The 19,585-nt window shown below is 41.6% G+C and overlaps 1 pseudogene; it reads left to right on the forward strand.

The window, feature by feature from the left end:
* The first annotated feature begins 3,854 nt into the window (after nucleotides 1-3,854).
* The window catches only part of LOC119723976, a 20,353-nt pseudogene continuing 4,622 nt past the window's right edge, over nucleotides 3,855-19,585 (forward strand).

The following is a 19,585-nucleotide window of genomic DNA, read 5'->3' on the forward strand; positions in this document are numbered from 1 at the left end:
CAGGTGGGATTCGAACCCGGGTCACAGCGGTGAAAGGAAGGCGAGGAAAGTACCTTTTACGCCAATCTGATTCCACCTATTCATACTGCCACCATTTCAGTCATGTTCCCTGTATCCAATAACAGTACTGAATGATATTTTTTTGTGCAAAAAGGAACCAGACTATTTTCCCTTCCAGCCTCGCTTTGGTTACGTTGATTTGAATGGGGGAAAATGGCCGCAACATGATAATGGTTTATTATACGAACACTTCAAATGGTTAACTATAAAACTAACGATTAAGCACCAAAACTGTAAATAGGCCTAACAAATACATATGCACCTACACGTTTTTGACTACCCAGGTTTCATAATAGGTGTATGGTGTATAAATCTGTCAAAAGTAGCACATTGCATTGAGATAAAAATGTTTTATAAATTGTCATCTAGTACCACTCTAAACCTGAGGGCATTTTCTTTGAATGTCGAGATTACTGTGCATCATTTTGGCTGTCCGTTTCGTGGCGTTATTAAAATAGGCCGCCATGCATTATGACGACAACTATAGCTGAACAGTTGATAAAAGCCGATAGAGATATTAAATGTTTTCCGCTCGAATCCTGTTGTGATAATAGAGGTATAAGCTTTTCATAATTGACAGTATAGACTTAATATCTGGGTCCATTATAATGAAAACTACTACAGGGCGTCGCAGTTGTCTGGCAAGCATCACTGTTGCCATGGAAACCTTGTCTCCTCATCATCCTCATCCGATATTTTTGTAGGAGTCTTCACACCCTCCTACCACCTCGCCGTTGATACAGCTGCCCTAAGACGGAAGGAAGTTAATGAAAAATAATGGCAACTTGTCACAAACATCGTAGCAATACACGTCTCGTTATGAAACAACAATTGAGCGCATTTGGGTGCTTTGGATACAATGTAAGCGGTCATCGATGTCTAGTACCCTTAATGGCATGCTCAGACATTTCTCGTGGTGAATTGGCATACGTCACGGGCTTAATTACGTCACAGGAGCCAGTCTTCTTAGCTACGACTTCACTTTATTGCCATAATGGGTATTTGATATTTTCAAAGGGAATACATTTTTTTTTGGGGGGGGGGATGTTAGTACACGTTCACCTCATGTTGCAATTTCCAGGGCACGCCTGATTCAATCCGAATTTAATATCAGTCAGCAGTTGTGTTGAGGAAAAGGGCTAGGCCAGTGAAGCTGGTCCACTGGTTATAGTGACTGAGATAGCTACAAAGAGCTAGGATACCAGACTTGCCCCCTGCGACGCGGGAAAAATATACATTTCAGGAATGTTTTGTTGCAGCAAAACCACTTTAACGCCATCCAATTTCACACGAAAGCAAAGCAACTTTTTATTTTTCAGACAGCAGTCTTTCCGAAAATTGTAATGTATATCCTGACAGAAACTATAGACGTATTCATTTAGAAGAGTCAATAGAAGGAGGGAAATGATAAAGTGTAAGTCACCCCTTGTATCAGCTGTAGCAACCTATGTCAACTGGGAGTTTTCGCACTTACTGACGCCGTTGCTAAGAACTTGACAAGTGTCGTGTTGTAAGACACATCCCGGGAAGTGCATTCCAAACATTAAGAGCAAACCTTGCCAAAACGACTCTATTTAGCACTTGTGAAATCTTACACACGAGATCCAAACATCCACTTACCAAATGAATGTTCTCAACTCGTTGGCGCTTGCTGAAATAATAGCTGGCACCCGTCAACGTGATTTTCAAATTGGGTTTGATACGTCAAGGGTAAGACACCTCAAGAGTCGGGTAAATACATTCTTCCGTACCGTGGACTCGCGCCCAAGTGGATTTTATTTCAGCTTTCGAAATTGTCCAGTTGCGATTTGAGGCACGTCACAGGTGCCTTCGTTCCCGCGTAAGACCCCCTCCACCTAAAGACAGACACGCAAGTATGTGCCAGTCCTTCTGGTAGCTTTTAACGTATAATGTTCGCACTCGGGCGTTTTGTCCCCGGTGTCGAATTAACGTGGCGTTAGACTCCAATCACTCGGGTGATGGATGGGGCGGGAGAGGCGTTATTGAACCGTTTAGAATTCCCCTGCTGCCGGGATAATCCTCCCGCTGCTGCATGGGATATCAAAACACTTCATGGATGGGTGCCTGAATGACACGCATTGAATTTGGATACGGCAAAGACTGAATCGGGCCGCGGGTTAAATGTTTATCTTGCTAATGTCAGTTGTGCTTTTATCAATACATCATAGAAAATAACTTTCAAGCATGGATTCCTGAAAAATGGTTAATCTTTCCACAATTTCTCCAATTCAAGACCGATAGATGAATTGCTGACCCATTCTTGATCTTCTGACTGTTGAAGCATTCCAAAAGTAAAAAGAGATGTAATAATTATAGGCCTATAAAAGCAATGTGGATATACATTTCAATTCAAGACGACAATAATTACAACTATGCGTGCTAAATCGTGGTCATCTTACCGTTAGCTTGTCTTTGATACCGAAACTTTATTGAACAGTTAAACCTGACTTTACTAAATATACAAATAACTGCCTAACTAATCGACGATAATTTTGTTTGGCAGGGCAAGCATTTTGAAGTTTTACATTGTTGGTAAAAGATTTACAGCATATCAAAGTCATTCGCTGCCTCTATTTCTCAACTAGGCCTGTTCCTGACGATGATAAAGAATGGCGTCGGTTTTGCTGAAGCCCGCCAATATTGAACTAAGCAAATGAACTGACAGCAATTGTCCACTATTGACTGCATCATCTGAACATCCAGCAGTATTTTCACTCTGTATATAGACAAACGGTTTCCTATTTGGACTGATTATTTGGCGATTGAGTCAAACGATCAGCACAAATCATGCCCTAAAGCCGTGATACTGGCTCGTTTGCAGTAATAACAGCCAGTCTTTGGAAGAAATAACATTTGCAATTCCTCATAAATCGATGTCGCGTTGGCGTAAGCACGTTTTGTATGGTATGTCGCGTCATCAAATATGGCGTATATTGGTGGTTAGTACCACAATATGATTGGACTGGACCATCGAGTTGAATGTGATCAAGCTAAAGTGGTTTATGATTGACTCATTAAGTGACTACATATACATTTATATAAACATAAGTGAAAGGATTTCAACTCTCAATCTTATTGTATATTTTGCTTTCTCTCTGGATCTTTTAGTGTGCTGTTCATGGTTTTTATTGTTAAAGTATCAGAGATGTTTCCCCTGTTTTTCTCGTTTTCCTTTTGCTTTGTTTTGTTTCGTAAACAGAGTGCAATTGGAGTTTAGTCAGTATGTACTCTCAATATCACTGTGCAAAGTAACAATTTGTCCCACACCCAACCGAAAATAATTATGATCGGAATTTATCGAGTGTAGTTGAGTTCTTGAAAAGACAAAATACGTTTTGCGACTAGACATAATGAATTTACCAGGAATCTGATATATTCTGTTGACACTAGATACTCTCATTCAGCCATTGGTTCATTTTTTCGCACTGGAGGCACATTTCATCATTATTTTGTTGTAACGCCAGAAACTACAATCAGATTTTCGTTGAGACTGATGAAATGAGATGCTCAAAAATCTGAAGTAATGTTATTTAAGACCCTTTGATTTGATTCTGCGAATCTTTAGCTGATTTTGGCGCCAAAGGCGCTTCTCCCAAAAAGAAATCATAGAAAAGGTCTTCAGGGGCACGCTCAGATGTTTGTCCAACAATCTTGGCAGGAATCAGGTGGTTTCGTAGTCGCTAATGAGTCGTCTCGCAGTCCGTCGATTTGGCGATGAAATTAAGCAAGCCCGCTTGGCGGACTCTCGGCGGACTAACGAGATCGGGCCGCGTGGTCCCAGCTGTGGCGCGCTCCTCCTAAACGCGGCACGGTGTTATTAATTCGGACTGACACGGGCCTTTTAGTGCTAATTCATCACGCGACCAACGTTCCCGTCTCCCAACATTTTGTAATTGTAAAATTGTGTTAGATGTGTCGTGTTAGCTTCATCAAGTGTCAATTATTGAGGATGCTTCGCCTTCCCAGCAAGTCAAGGTTGCATGCAAATATACCCTGTAGTCAGTCAGACTCTGACGTGAAAACACATTGACAGGCTCGAGCATTTCACATCTTCACATCTTTCTTTCCAGAATGTACCGTACGTCTTCCATAATATTCAGTGCGCAAAGCTGTTTTAACGGAATGTTTTCCTAGCTTTGAGATATTTTCACAACGCTGCATTTGTGAATAAATGTTATTCTGCACGTCAGATGTTCTCACACTCCCCCACATGTTCCCGCATTAAGCTGCCACGTCCAATTTTAAGCTTCGCGTTCTGTTTTTACCTCTGTGCAACCATAAGAGACCTTTGTTGCGCATGCCCACATCAAACTCTTGATAAATAACCCAAAAGCGTTTGTTCAAATAGATATTGGGTGCCTGCATGCCTTAGTCAAGCTTATCATGCCTTTCGTGGGCTATCTTATAATAGGTCAACATCCACGTTACGCCCATTGACAAAATTTTAAATCCAATTTCAGATTGTGACAGTGAAGGAAATCGAGTCACCGTTGAAAAAAAGATCAGAGACGTCACAGGGGAAATTTTCAGTTAAAGGTAAGAAACCTGTTTTTTTTTTAAAGCTTTACTAAAAGCCTTTTAGCCTAGTTGTGTTTGATGAACAATCTGTAGCCTTAATACAAAGCTTTGCATCAGTTCCTCTATAATAAAGTCAGCGGACTTGACGTTTGGGCGGTGCACGCGTTTGATGTGTGAGCAAAGTTTGCCTCCGGAACGTTTGGCGTCACTGTGTACGCTTTTAGCATTTTTAGTGAAGGAGACCCAAAGCCGCTTCGCTTGCTTTCAACAGGTTCCGATCGCACATGCAGAGCCCGCCAAAAAATGATCTATCACACCGGAAATTTGGTACTTTAATTAGAGAGAAGTCTTTTAGAAGCACTTCTGATAGCTAAAACGCTACCTCGCGAATGAACTTTGGGTACGGGTTACCATATTGAATCGGTATGCCCTTTGCTTGAAGTTTACTTGAAATCAAATGCTGCTAACGTAATAGCTTGGAAAGACATTTATGCATTTTAAATATGCCTCCCGGTACAAGCAGGTGGTCTATTTTGAGACTCATTGTACTAAACCTCTTACATGATCCCAAGAGATCTCAGATCCGGCTATTAGACCCAACGGCCAACCCCAATGTTCTTATAGAATTTCCTTACAATTCCTAGTTCCTCTTTTTTTTTTTTATTATTCTCTCCGTTCAACGCATTGTCCGCAAGCCAGACACTGCAGAATATAAAGAACGAAATGAATCTCAATAACGTGTTCATAACAATCATTCACTCCAGTAACATTGAGACAATTTGAGTCTCAATTTTGTTTTATAATTTTTTTTTTAACATTTGTCCTATTCACTTTTACTCTATGGAATTAAAATATGTCTGGAGGCAGCCTAATGGTGAACGTTTCCCTCTTCTTCGTTTTGTGAAGCTCCTTAATAAAACAAATCTTCGAACCAAACACAGCTTATGTTATCAGTTGATAATTCGTTATACGAGATACATTTCTAAATATTTCAACAGTGCACCCCAGGGATTAATTAACCTAATTGTTTGCATAGCTTGGCATTTGTTCCCCTGGCAATTAAGCTTTGTAATTTTAGCGACCAATTAAGCAATTAAACCTCGTCTGTACATCCTCCAAAGTCCGGTGGTTGTTTTCGTAAGGCAAGGTCGTTTTGGGTCGCTTTCATCCTTGTACATCGACTGTGCTACAGAAAGTAAGACGACGACTTGGCAAAACTCCCAGTGCGGTGCAGCGAACTATTAGCCCACTTGTTTAATGAGTTTTATTAAAGGGCCCAAGCTATGAATTGTTTTAGGAACACATTTTGTGCAACTTTCAACTCCTCTTAAATGTATGAAAACTAATTGACATTTCTTTTTGGTTAATTTGATTGAAAAGTGCACTCCGGACAACTGAGGGCGCTGTTGCTGGGATTCGTTTCAGGAAGACACTGTCCAGTTTAGGGGTTTCTATTCAAATTGTGAACCCAAAATTTGCCCATTGAAAACTTTTTGTGAGAAAGGCTAATTGGCTTACTGCAATGTACTGACACAACAGCGAATCACCAAAGAAATGAACATTTACGACAGCAAAATCGCCAAAATTCTAGCAACTTTTTGTGCTGAAATAGCTGCAACGATGAGGTTTCTGCCTGGAACGGCATCTCAGTTTCCATATTCATTTTCATGAATATGGAAATAGGCATTAGCATAAACAACAAAAATGCACCAAAATACCCTTGGAAATGGCAAAATGAAAATTGATAATAAGGCCAAATGGGACATAAAGGTAAATTTTGTAGGATGGCATTACAGAAATTACATCGCAATGACCCTTTAAGTTTTATTCGGTTTGGAACTAAACCTTGCCTCCCTTCTAGGTTTATATATCTTGCTTGATAGTATTGGTATTGCGAAAGCAGAAAGGGATGAGAAGAACGTGAAATGTATGGTTTTATCGAACCATTATACTCGTGTTTAGAGCTGAGACCGTGACTACATGAAATGTGAAAGCATTACATCGTAAACGCTTAGACCACAATATTGATGAGACAGGGATAAACTGGACAAATTATAACTTGAAAGGAGTTTATTTCCCAACCACGATAGAGGCTTTGATAAAAATTCAGGGTTTGTTTTCAGAAAGGAATTAAAGTTTTGTCTACTTAAGAGATCACCCAGTAAATGTTCTGTTTTTCCATCAACTGCCGTGATCCTAGTCTATGTTTCGTTAGCCTAGCCAATTTCAACAAAATGGACCAGGAAATCCCGACCGTAGAGGCGGGGCGAATGCGGTTGATCCCTTGGGGTATAGCTTGTTGATGTTATGAGTTGGATGACGATCGGGAAATAGACCGAGTTGACTCGGTCAGACTGCATTCAGAGTGAGATCTCTGCATAATAGCAGACAAGTAATCTGTCAGAGAGCTTTACAGTGTCTGCTACTATATCAGTCCTTACGCCAGCCCAGGTTCGATTCGAATCGCAGTCATTATGTGTGTAACGGGGAAAGGACCATCCCTAGGCTTCTAGTTTCCTCAAGGAAAAAAACTCTTTCTTGTCTTGAGTTTAAAGTAGATCTAGATTCCTATGCATGTTCAGCAATCTCTCGGTTGATTGGTGGTTGCTTGCTTCGCCTCTTAAGTATTTTTACCTACACTCACAAGAGATTTGTGGCCGTCTTACACGTCTTAACCCAAAGGGAATATACTCCATTTACAATATCCCGCCCGAAGGGGGTAGCAAAAGGCCAGTGAATATTTCTCGTTAGTGGGAGATTGGTAATAACTAACACGCACCGGTAATGACAACAATGCAGTATAGGCCGTGTTGACCTGATTCTTATTCTGGTCTTAACTGGAGAACATGGGGAAAATTGAAGTCCCAATGAGCTTTTTTCCCCCCACTTGGCGAGGCAGACTTGGTCAATTGGCGTGTTGTCGGCTGTAAACACCACCAGTTTGTACTGCGGCATCTTGGTGAGGACTCGTACAAACAAGCAATGCTTTAACACCCTTGGATGAAAAGACATAATTGCATTCGCGCGTGCGGATCGTGCGATCGATCACCGCACGTAGACCAGACCACTTTTTGATTACGCTTTGGTGGGGATGTGCGTTGTGTGTGCAGAGGCTCACATTGGTAGCTTGTTATTTGAGGATGTCGAGATTCACAGACACTTTTGGTGGTGGTTAACTTGGGAAGAGATGTACGTCACTTGATTGATTGAACGTGAGACGAGTTTTGGCCCACGCAGAGAAAAGTTAAATGTATTCATTCGAATACCTTATCACAAGAAACTTTATAAACTTTAATAAATGGAAGAAATTCTAAAACAAAACGAAAACAAAAACAAAACAAACAAACGGTAATCGGTATCTAAGCAATTGAGAGAAACACATTTGTTTGTTCTTTTGTCAAATTTGTTTGTTCTTTTGGTTGTCGCAGGGATTTCTCGTTATCAATGACATTATCAAATCTGTCAATCTCAGATATTTGCCTGATCGTGTGTGCTTGATCTTTTTTAATTTGAAAAAAGGTAAAATTTTAAGTGAAGAGAGACAGTAATTTGTGTTTTTCAATTCTTATCTCGTGGTTCACTCAAGGTTGAATGTCTCGTCAGAGGAAAGCAAACATGTTCTTGGTCTCATGCTCGATGTGTCACTGCCTTCAAGTAAACTGGTCGATCCTTGCTTCTTGACCAGACGCCAAATCAGATCACTGAGTGCGATTGCGATTGGCTGTTCATCCGCCCGAGAATCACCTTTCCAGGCCAGAAGCTATGTGACTTACCTTCACCCATCAGGCGACCTAGACTTTAGGATTTCAGTTCATTCTTATCATGTAATCAGTCCTGGAAGTGCCGAGGCTTGGAGGACTGATGACTTAGTTCGAGCAAGGTGATCCTCTTCTTCTCAACCTCAATTCGGCCCTGGATTTATTCAGCTATTTCCCCTAGAAGAGATTAAAACGGACTCACAGCTAAAATGTCAAGGGCAAACTCATGTGTTCCTTTCTCACTTTCACTCATGTTATCTGACAATTCTGCTTTCGGAATGACATATCTGATTATTCACATTCTGTATGCTTGCAAAAATTGTTGTTTTGATATAGTATTGTGACAGTGAAAATCCTTGCAAGGGCAGTGACGTCGTCTCTTGGTGTGGATTATTTTGATTCTGCGTTGTCTCAGAAGTTGTTGACCGTGTGGCTGTTCCGGTTACTTGGCCGTTGCTTCCATTGTGGCATATAGGTACCGTCTGAAGTTGGGTAATTTGGCATTGTCGTCGTCATATTATTGTTTCGCCAATGGTGCCTCTGTGTACCTTGCTGATGTCAATACTATAGCTCCCTTCATTCGAGTCAATGAAACGCGAGATCTGCTGTTTTGCTTTTCCATCTCTTTTGGTAAAGCATTAATCCTTTTTGGATAATTTTAAGTGCAAAATACAAGTTCCTAGCAGCTGAAATCCAACTCTGACTATATCTGAAAAAAAGTCTCCACATCTGATAATTATCGTTAATTAATTTCAACATTGGGTCATACAATTTATTGAAGATTAAAAGACAAATTAATTCTAGTTTGTGTCACGCGGAATCCTGCTTGCTGAAGATAAGCACACAAAAATGTCCGCAAAAAGTTAATGAACAAATCACCCATAGGCCTAATCACTACACGCCATCGTCAATGTAAATAATATTCACTAAGTTAGAATATTTATTCGAGAAGGGATAATAAAGACGGTAGGTTCAGCCGTTTGGCTTGGATTGTCACCAATCTGGCCAGTTTTTTTTCCTTTGGTAACTAGATGTTATTTTTTAATTTGCAAGGCATCTGATTAGGGCCCACGTTCGCGGCTTCAGAAGCGTTGTCTTTCACGGCCCAGAAGGCCTCGAACCAAAACATGAGTAACGGCGTCCTCGCCGTATCGCAAGCATTCATCGCAGAAAATGCTTGTCTGTCCACCTGCGTCATATAATAAAGCCTGGCCCAACTCTGAGAGAGGCACTACCAGTCTGAACCTGCACGCAGGTCGCCAACAAATATTGTCTCGCCAGTTTTATTGCCCACTCGAGTTGAGTGCGGGGCGTAATACCTGTCGATAAACTCTTCTCCAGCTTTTGAGGAGGGGGCGGAGGGTTGGTACAAAGCGCTAATATAACGCCCTCTCCACGAGTTTTTTAATAAACGCCTGGAAATTAAATTGTCTAGTCTTGTCTGGAAAACTGGGTCATGACGAGGTCGTTATGAATTTCATGATCAGATTAAAAGTTATTGATAAACCGTTCGCATGTTTTTATTACACCTGTTTTTTTTCAATCAATTTTGAAACCGACTTTTAACAGGTGTGCATATTCGTACTGGAAACGAACATCAATACATCATTAGGCCTATACGCGTATAAATGGTCATTGTTACAATTTTTTCCCCTCATAAAAACATCTGACGCATTTCCTTCTGTTCAGAAGCTCGGTGCCAGTGAGTGCTCATTAGTCCTTTTGAGTGTTAGGTTGTCACAAAATATAAGTGTTTGCATAATTTTTACATTTTGATGACTGTATGACGACGCCAACGCAGCGATTGCTATTTGTTAGTGTCATGTTGTACTGTTCGCCATCTTTAACTTTCCACTTTTGTGATCGGCAGCAATTTATGTATCTGGTAATGGTAGAATTTTTACCAGAAGGACATTTTAAAAGCTTTGCGAGCTAGGAAAATAATGACTGTCGTTGGTGAGCCTTGGGCATTCCATCAACGGATGAACAAAACGTCATCACCAACACATATTTTATTGTTTGAGAGCTTTTTATCATGACATCGCATGAAGTAGACTTTTTTCAAGAAATAAAAACTTGAAGGGTGATGGACTTCAACCTGCTAAAGGAGACTTTAACATGTGACCAAATAATTATTCTAAAAGAGAGTAAAACCTAAAATAAAATCCTCCTACCATGCTGTTAGTTCTTATTTGTAGACCGATCGTTTTCTACTAAAGCCTCTTTATTGACGGGTTCGAAACTACTTGTCGCCACGGGGCTTAGAAAGGATCAACCTTACCCGACAGAACTCCCCCTTCTGTAATTTAGAGGTTGAAGGTGATGCATCGTGCCAACACTGTTTGCATGCTGTCTTTGTTTCTGAATAATTACACAGAGCTTAATGGAAAGGACGTGAAAAAAAATCTCACGTGTAGGCTTAGGTTTATATTTTGGGTCTCCAATGATTTTTTTCTTGATGTCGAAGGGCGGCCTGAGCGTGTGTCGGTTAATTTTTCCCGACGTATGTGTCTCGAGCACTCAGGCGGCGATCAGGTTGAAACGGAGGTAGATTTTTTTTAGAAGCATAGGCACCCTATTTGCGATTGCTTCATATTGAGGGCCCGACGCGGGATCGCAGGTTTCGTCAGCAAAGCTGTTCGTTTTGTAAATGTGTTGACGCTTTTCGCGTTGTTGCCGGAATCAGCACTCACTGTACAATTAATCATACCAATCACTCAATTACAGGTTTTTTTTTCTCGCTTGGTATATTATGGAGTCTGCAACATTCTTACGAGCAACATGCGTTGTCGTTAGCTCTGTCATCACTGATCAGAACTGCAATTGTCAGCTTTGAGCAGAGTTCGCTATCACCCACGCTATAGTCAACCACAGTTGGACTAGTCTAGCCAATTTTCAGGATAACCTATACCGAAATCGGTTACATCGCTGGTTTAAGTATAGCGAAAAGTATCATACTGTAGGCCTACATCACGGGGCCATAGTTTCATGATGACGTTTTGGCCATGTTTTTTCACTAAACAAAACCATTGTTCACGTGGACAAACTCGTTTCACAGTGGGCAACAAAACGCCACCCTAAACAGCGCCACCTAGTGTCAGCTGATGTCCCGTCACAGCCCTCCCTGTATTTAGGCTGCACGGTGGTATGGTCACCCCTCCCTTCAAATTAGTCTGACCCTCGTCACAATCGTAATAACTGTCACCTGCTCATTCCTCGAACAGCATCCATTTGAAATCCGACAAAAACAATTCCCAATGACATCTTTCTCGATTACTGCATTAAATCATTATCAAATCAAAATGTGGTTATATCACAAGCCAGTAAATGAAAAAAAAAGGCCAAAAGTCAGCGGCACTTTTTGTTCTCTCTTCTTCTCCGCCATTTCATTCCGGCCATTGCTTCACCCCAGTTATAAAGTCACCTTGTGTAAATGGATGAGTGAAGTGAGGCCGTGCGCTTCTCAGGCGTAAACGGAAATGTCCCCTCGTCTAAAGGACGGCTTTCCGGCACTTACTTCACGAACGATCCCGTTGATAGAAACAAAAATAAGTCTGACATACACTGGCATGGTACAGACGCGTGGGAAATGTTTTACCGGTCCTCATCATTTATAGCAAGTGATTGTAATCCCGAGTGAGCAAGGAATTGTTGACACTCTCAAGCTGGGGTGGATTTCTCCTCTTGAACAGACATCGACTTGTTGATGACAGACTTGTCTGAATGTCGGTGTATACGCACAGAGTGTTATCAATACTTGCCTGGTGCATTTACATTTAGCCAAATCGGACAGAGTGTTTTGCAATCTTCGTCAATTCACACTTCGCTCCGTGAATGAAAATTTTTCTCCCTACAACGCACAATCTATGAAACTGTTTAATAGCACACTATTATGAGCGTTTATTTTACATTTTGAGAATTTTTGAAGTAAAATATTATTTTTCATTATCGTACAGCGGGAGATATTTTGCATTTCCTATCACAGTTATTTTAATGAACTAACAATGAGAATTATTTAAAAAAACACGAAAAAAACATTTAATAACTGAATTAAAATTTAAGTACTTTACCAGTTTTGAATCCGAGTTGTTTCATTCAGTTTAAAGAGTTTTATTCAATAATTTCTAGCCAAAAAAGGGGTGAAAGTGTCGCAATTGCAATATTAGGAGGACAGAGCTCCCGCAAACGGTTATTTTTTTTGTCCTCGTTCAAGATACACTTTTCGCCTTAAATTCACTCTCCGCGCATCGCGCTTGATTGGCCAGGCGAGACTAACAAAAAGAGGCAGCCGCTCGGCAACAACATGTTTGCTCTCTTGAAAGGTTTTTCCCTCTTCTTTCTTTTTCTCCTTTTGATCGTATCGCCGTTATCGATTGTGTAACGCTAGCCCAAGCGATAGCCATCTCAGCGCGCTTACGGCTCCCCGAGTATATACGAGGCTACAATATAAGGCCGATCGGTATCAACCGACCATGACTAGGGATTGAGAGACAGAGAGGACACATTGAGAGATGGATTGTTGTTATTTTGTTGTCCTGATGTTAGTAAAGTCAAGTTTGTTCCGAGCAATATGGCTCACGAGGCCGGTGTTTACATTTTTTTTTTCAAGACTGAGAATACTATTCCCTATATCTATGGATGGGATGCCAGTCCACTATCGCTGGTAACTCCCCATGTTACTCCCCGGCTAATGTTGGTAATCATTTGTATTCCTTGGTGGAGAGAGGCAAGTTACGATTAAGTGGCTCGCCCAAGGACACAAAGGGCCAGCGGCTGAATTCGAACCCTTGATCCTCTGATCACAAGTCTTTATCTCCATAATGGACACTTGGCAACAGGCCAAACTAATTGGCCCATGACCATGCCTAATGACTAAGGCAATTTCTCCTATATGCCGATGTGTTTTGAAGTGATTGTATGTATTCATTTTGTTGAGATCAGGAACCAGACAGCTGTATTCTCAACAATAGTTTTGTCGAGCTCGCACTCAGGCTTTGAACTGATGGGACGCCTTCCCCGTAGATTGTTGCAAATTCTCGAAATCAAAGTTGTTCCAGACGTTTACGAGCAGTGTACCCTTGCTGTATCACGAACAGGATAACAGCCACCCCTCACAAACATTCACACTATTGAAGAAATAGAACACTACTCCGTTTCTGCTTGCACTTGATCTTGTGATCGTACTCTGTTATCGTAATTTATTTGGAACATATCCCCGAGGAAACTCGCGAACACGCTGGAGGTTATTGCAACTGGAACGGACAATGTTCATTCCGTATTACCAGCAACACTCCTTCCCGGATCCCTCGGAAAAAAAATGATGTGAAACCTGACACCAAAGATTAGAATTTTTGAGAAAAAAATCATGTCATTGCACTTATTAATCCAGATAGCGCAATATCGTCAATTCCCCAGAAAGCAGTGAGGTTTGTCGCCGGTAAAGTCGGACAGGTACACTGGGCGCAAGCAATCAAAACACGGCCCTAGTTATCCAACAACAACGGTCCCGTCTTTTTAAAGGTCGTGTTCCCCTGGTATTAGCCAGGAGCACAGGTTCCCTTTTCTAATAAAAATACTCAATGTTGGAGTAGTCAAACCGTGAATAACAATTACAGATCAATTTGATTTTGGACCGATATTCTCCCTTTTATTTAACTTTCCAAAACGAAATAACGCTTGCTTGTTGTTGGAATAAATGATAATGGTATAAAACCTGGAACAATTATTTAATCATATATTTCTTCTTCTTGACCCACCAATTATAGTAACACCACCAAAGGCATTTAACACACAACCCGTACGGTAAAATTACAATTTAATCAGTGTCGGATAACATCTACCACCTTATTAAATTTGTCAGGAAAAAAAGAAGAAGAAAGAAACTTAGTTAACACCAACTGGGAATTGATTTGGATGCCGAGCACGGTTCTCAGCGCGGAGTTGCCAGGATTTCCCGCGGTGGCTCCGAGCTTTTTGTCGGCCTCGGTTCTCACTCTGTCGCCCGATGAGCTTGGGAATTCCTGAGACGATTTCCGAAAAAAAAGCAGAGCAAAAACAATGATTTCATTTAATCGAAAAATAGGTCACAGGTTCTCAGCGTCAACCGTTCGGGAATAAAAAAATAATTGAATTTGTACAAATAATGCTGATGTGGGTAAAGTGCACATTTGCATCTATTAGGGCGTCGTCATGGTTACCCAGGTCCACTATTCAATTGGAACACTCATACATACAGAATGCATCGGTATTCAAAATTGCAACTTGACATTGTGCACTGAATGATAAAACAGTGAAAAAGAATTGTCAGCCTCATTTTTCTTCATTCAAACATGCTACGTATAGTAAGTTGCACATTCAGCTGCTAAGATTCGCCAAACAGCATTAAAAGCCAGCTCCCATTTCAAGTGTATCGATAGACACAGCACATTCCAATTTTACAAGTTCGTGACGGACGTGCTTCAAGTAGTAAGGAAGCGATTTGAAAATCACCTCCCATCATTTAATTATGCCGTGATACCATTTGGAGTCGTCTCGCCAAACTCTCGTGATGTTGGTATTTGATAAGCCTTTCTTCGTGACAAAAGTCATTTAACATTACAGTTTTTAGGGTAATGTTCGCCAAGTATATATCTCATTGACGTCATTGGGTGTCATTTTTGCTTCCTGCCTACTACTTTGACTCTTGTTGATACCTCTTTTGGTATCTAAATATAAAAATAATGCTTGTAGCACTCACAACCACGCGCGAGTGGTACACCGATAATATCGATCGGCTTGGCGGGCGGATTACGCGTGGATGCACCGGCGCGGCTTGGTAGACGAAAACCCCGGTGTGAGGGGTTGGGGCACAATCTTAAAAGTTACCGGTGTAGAAGCTCCACATTTATTGCTGCAAGTCGTGCGTGACTTGTCGAGAGCTGATAAGCGAAATATTACAGGAAGACCTGAAGGCCGATAGGCTGACTAAGTGTGACATGCGGGCAACCTCCAAAACAAGCGGCGCGGAGATGTATTTGTGACCGAGGAATGATACATTTTGACATTAATGTTTCATGGTTACTCTGAAGTTTCGCTCAGTTGTTTTGCTCACTTTTTTCAATCAATACCTTCATGATATTGTTGATGTGTGGCACGAGATAACAAAAAACAAACACAAAAAATTCGTTTTAAGAAATATTTCTTCATTTTCGTGTTTAGCCGGTATGAAACCTCCTCTTTACTATAAAGGAAAATTCATTCCAGGATTTCAGAGCTGTCCATGCGGACCACAACGGAACTGCTCTTGCCAATTATATATTAATGGCTTTATTACAGGTATTGTTGCCAACTTGACAACACCAATCCACCTTCTTTCACCTTTTTTTTATTTCTCAGATGTTGCGACTCGTAGCCCTTCTTGGAATAGCTAGTCTGCTAGTATGCCAGTCGGCCGGTCATGATGCTGCAAACGCGGAGGAACAAGAAGACTTTTACCCTGCTGAGAGGACGGTAAGGATGGTGTCAGAAGTGGGATTCGATATAATAGGCTCGCATGTGAAATAGACAAGAACAGGTCCTCCGAAGTAGTACACACAACACACACAAATTATATGCGGTCTATAACAGCAGAGATCTTTTTGCGACCGGGAAACTTTACTTTGAAGGCTCACAAACCTTTATCGCAATTGGTGTCAGAAGTGGGATAACATAAAATCACCTAATTAGCTTAAAAGGGTCTTATGGGCACATGTAGTATAAAAGTAATGCGGTGATTGCAGAACATTTAGCCGTGCTAAATTCGATTAGAAAGCTCAGAGTTCTCCCATGTCGAAAGAAATTGTGAAATCGTTGGTTAATGGTTGCAAACACAATCGAAATTGCATTTGGTCGAGTCACGGACAAAATAATGTTTTGCAAAACCAAGACAGTTGCTTCTGCCTATCCATCGATGATATGATAACAGTGTACTAATCACTTCAACGCGCCATGACATTTCGGTGGAGTGTGTATAATCACCCCAATGGCTCTCTATAGTCACTCGAGGCATGATATATGATAGGGTCATTCAGGAATGATTGCAGATCTCATGTCGAATACGGATCTCTCTCGGGGAAAGTAGGGGCAGTCCCTCCCAGAGAAAGTACTGCGCATGGTACATTTTTCCCCTTGACTCTTTAATCTTTCCACATAATATAACGGTCCAGATGCGCTATTAGTTTTAATCTCTATTGTTTCACTGTCGATCGCCCACGCCAGAAAAAAAAACCTCGATTGAATCCGCGACCACAACACATCGATTAGTGCTAATTTCTTTCCAGTTTCAATCAGGAAAACAATCCTTTCATCTCTTATTTAGTAGTTCTTGAAGCCTTGAAGGACATTTTAATCGTCACAAATTATTCACACCGGCAGACTAAATGATTCAGGGCGACTGTAATGCGCCAAAATTTAATGAAAATAATTATGTGGGTGGACTCACTAACTAAGCTAAATGAAAACAGTTGGTCTGGAACAAATTAGACCAGTCCTATGTCGTTATTTCTCAGCGGCGACAGTAACTAATATTTCTCCAATTAAGGAGCAACAATACTCGTATTAAGGATGAAGGTAGCGAATAACAGAATGAACCTAGGCCTATATCATTTCAGTGTTTGTTCTGTAATACTCTCTATTAGCCAGGGAAGCCTAGCGGCGCGTACAGGCGCTAATAACTGTGGAAGTAAGTGAATAAATCGCCAATGAAACCAATGATAAGTGCTCTTATGCATACTTCCAGCCGGGGACAAACACTTAAAAGTGACCATGGTGTCCATGACACATTCACTTTCAAATTGTTTGGGTAAAATTTCCCTTAATAATAGCCCTACGTCCATTTATCTGCACTTAAAGGAGAGGAGGGGTGGGGTGGGGTACGTTCAGGGTCTACTCCATGATGTAGACAAAACAAATAAACACACTTCACACGCTTGCATGAACCCACTTTCATGAGTTCTACATGAGCTGCATTGGTTACCAGTTAAATCCCGGACAACTTTCAAATTACTGGTTCTGATTTACAAATGCATACATGGATTAGCACCAATTTACCTCCAAGAATTAATCAACAAATACCAACCACCAAGAACCCTCCGCTCTATAGTTCCACTGAGATCTTCTTACTCCTTACCCAGTTACCACCAAATCATACGGTCAACGTGCCTTTCAATTCACTGCTCCCAAACTATGGAATGATCTCCCTAACCATATCAAAACCTGTCCCACCTTGGATCAATTCAAACAACTTGTTAAAACTCACCTGTTCACCAGAAGCGCATAGAGACTTAATGTATTATGCGCTATATAAGAACTGTTTATTATTAAAGCTGAGATGTATCTCTGCGCCCCTTCGTCATTACAAAATCTTTATCTCTAGATAGAGAAAGTAAGTAAATATATATTTTTTTTCGGCGGAAGTAATTTTGGACCTAATTGATTGTCCTTACCTCCGGCATCTTGGTCAGGTTCCCCGAAGTCAAATTGTGATGTTATTGGCCACTCTTGCCATCTTGACCAGCGAAGAATTCAATTCATTCCAATGATATCAAGCAACAAACACACGTGCGCTATTAACAGCTGTCGACTGCTTCACTGATGTGCCGCCACTTTTAACCATGGAGTGGGGTCAACTGGGGTCACTTCCTCTCTCTACTTATAGGCCCACATCCTTTAAAAGCATTCGTTCTAGAGCTAGAGGAACAGGATTTACCTTAGGATGCTTGCTGATCAAATGAAAATAGGTTTGGAGGCTAATTCAAAGCACCGCTAGCATCCAGCGGGGCCCAGACGGATATTGTGTTGATTTTAATTGGCGTGGTGCGGCGGTGCGGCGGCGCGGCCCGGGCAATGCGTGTAATTTCCCGGCGATTCCCAACGAGGTCCGAGGGGCCCCGGGTGGAGAAACTCCCACTAGACCAGACGACTATTCGCGAGTCATTATAAAACAGATCGGCGTGTTATAGTAATAACGTTATGCCGTGGGTGTTGGAGGGGGCAAAAACGTGTTATTATTTAAGCTATCCCTCCTATTTACTGCTATCATCTAGGTTATCTCCAAAGCAAAACAATTGTCGATTGCTCCGAAATTTAATCAAGTCATTCCGGAGTCCTCAGAAACACTGAGCGCCTCAGACGCCCTCAGGCGGCAGAACTCGCTCTTATCACCCTTCGAATGTTTGTTAAAATCCGGGTTTTTTTTCAATAAGAATTATTTGACGAGCTGAACACGTACTACACCTCGTCGGCTAAAGTACCCTTCGGCATAAGTACTGACTGCGAGAGAAGTTAATAAGCGACAAAGGCCCTGGGACTCATTTTACATTCGCCATTATTTTAGTCTGGCTCCCTCAGGTTTAGCCAACACATCCGGGCTTTGATAGACCGACACCAAAACAGTTACTCGTCACATAAAAGGAACCGCTTAGGGCTTGACAGATACCAACGAATAATTATAACTATTTCAGAGCAGAATGCGGAAGGAACAACTGCAAGTATAACGGTGAAATAACACAGTCCATACTGTACAGATAAAATATGGTGATAGGCATCTCAAACTGCGTTAATGTTCTGAAGTGTTGCGCAAAACGTGATGAATTTAAGCTCTTTTTGGATAGCAATTGACGTCCAATAGACTGGTGACATACGGTACCTGGGATGCCGGTTAAACTGCAAATATCAGTTTGAAGTCGGGGAACTGGACAAAAATGGTTTAGCTCCCCGGTAATCGTGCGTAAAGTTGCTTTCCTCTTCCAAAAATCTGACCCTGTTGATTGACGTGTATTATTTCATGCTTTCTTTTTTGTGTGTGCCTTGTTTTGCAGAATGGTTTTGACAATTTAAAAGGAATCAGGGACAGTGATGACCAGCATCTACACAGCGCCACCAAGCGAGATGTTAGCGACAGGCAACGTGAGATTGATCTGGCAGCGCAGCAGCCATTCTACCCGTACGGCAGGAGAACAGACGTACCGGCCGGCCCAGCGGCTTCGTATTCGGCAAGAGAGGGCAATTCTTCCTCCCTTACCAGTATCAAAAGCGGGAACTAGATGAGGTCAACCCGTACAGCGTAGCCAGCGAGACGAAGAGTTGACCGGTCTGGAGGAGGAGCTTGACGCCAGCAAACGTCCAATGGACCGGTATAGCATGAGCGGGCTGCGCTCGCTCACTTTCGGCAAGCGTGAAGACGCGTGGAGCCCGGAAAAGAGAGCCGATCT

The sequence above is a fragment of the Patiria miniata genome, unplaced genomic scaffold (genome assembly GCF_015706575.1).
Source record: "Patiria miniata isolate m_02_andy unplaced genomic scaffold, ASM1570657v1 HiC_scaffold_17, whole genome shotgun sequence".
In the NCBI taxonomy this organism is placed as follows: Eukaryota; Metazoa; Echinodermata; class Asteroidea; order Valvatida; family Asterinidae; genus Patiria; species Patiria miniata.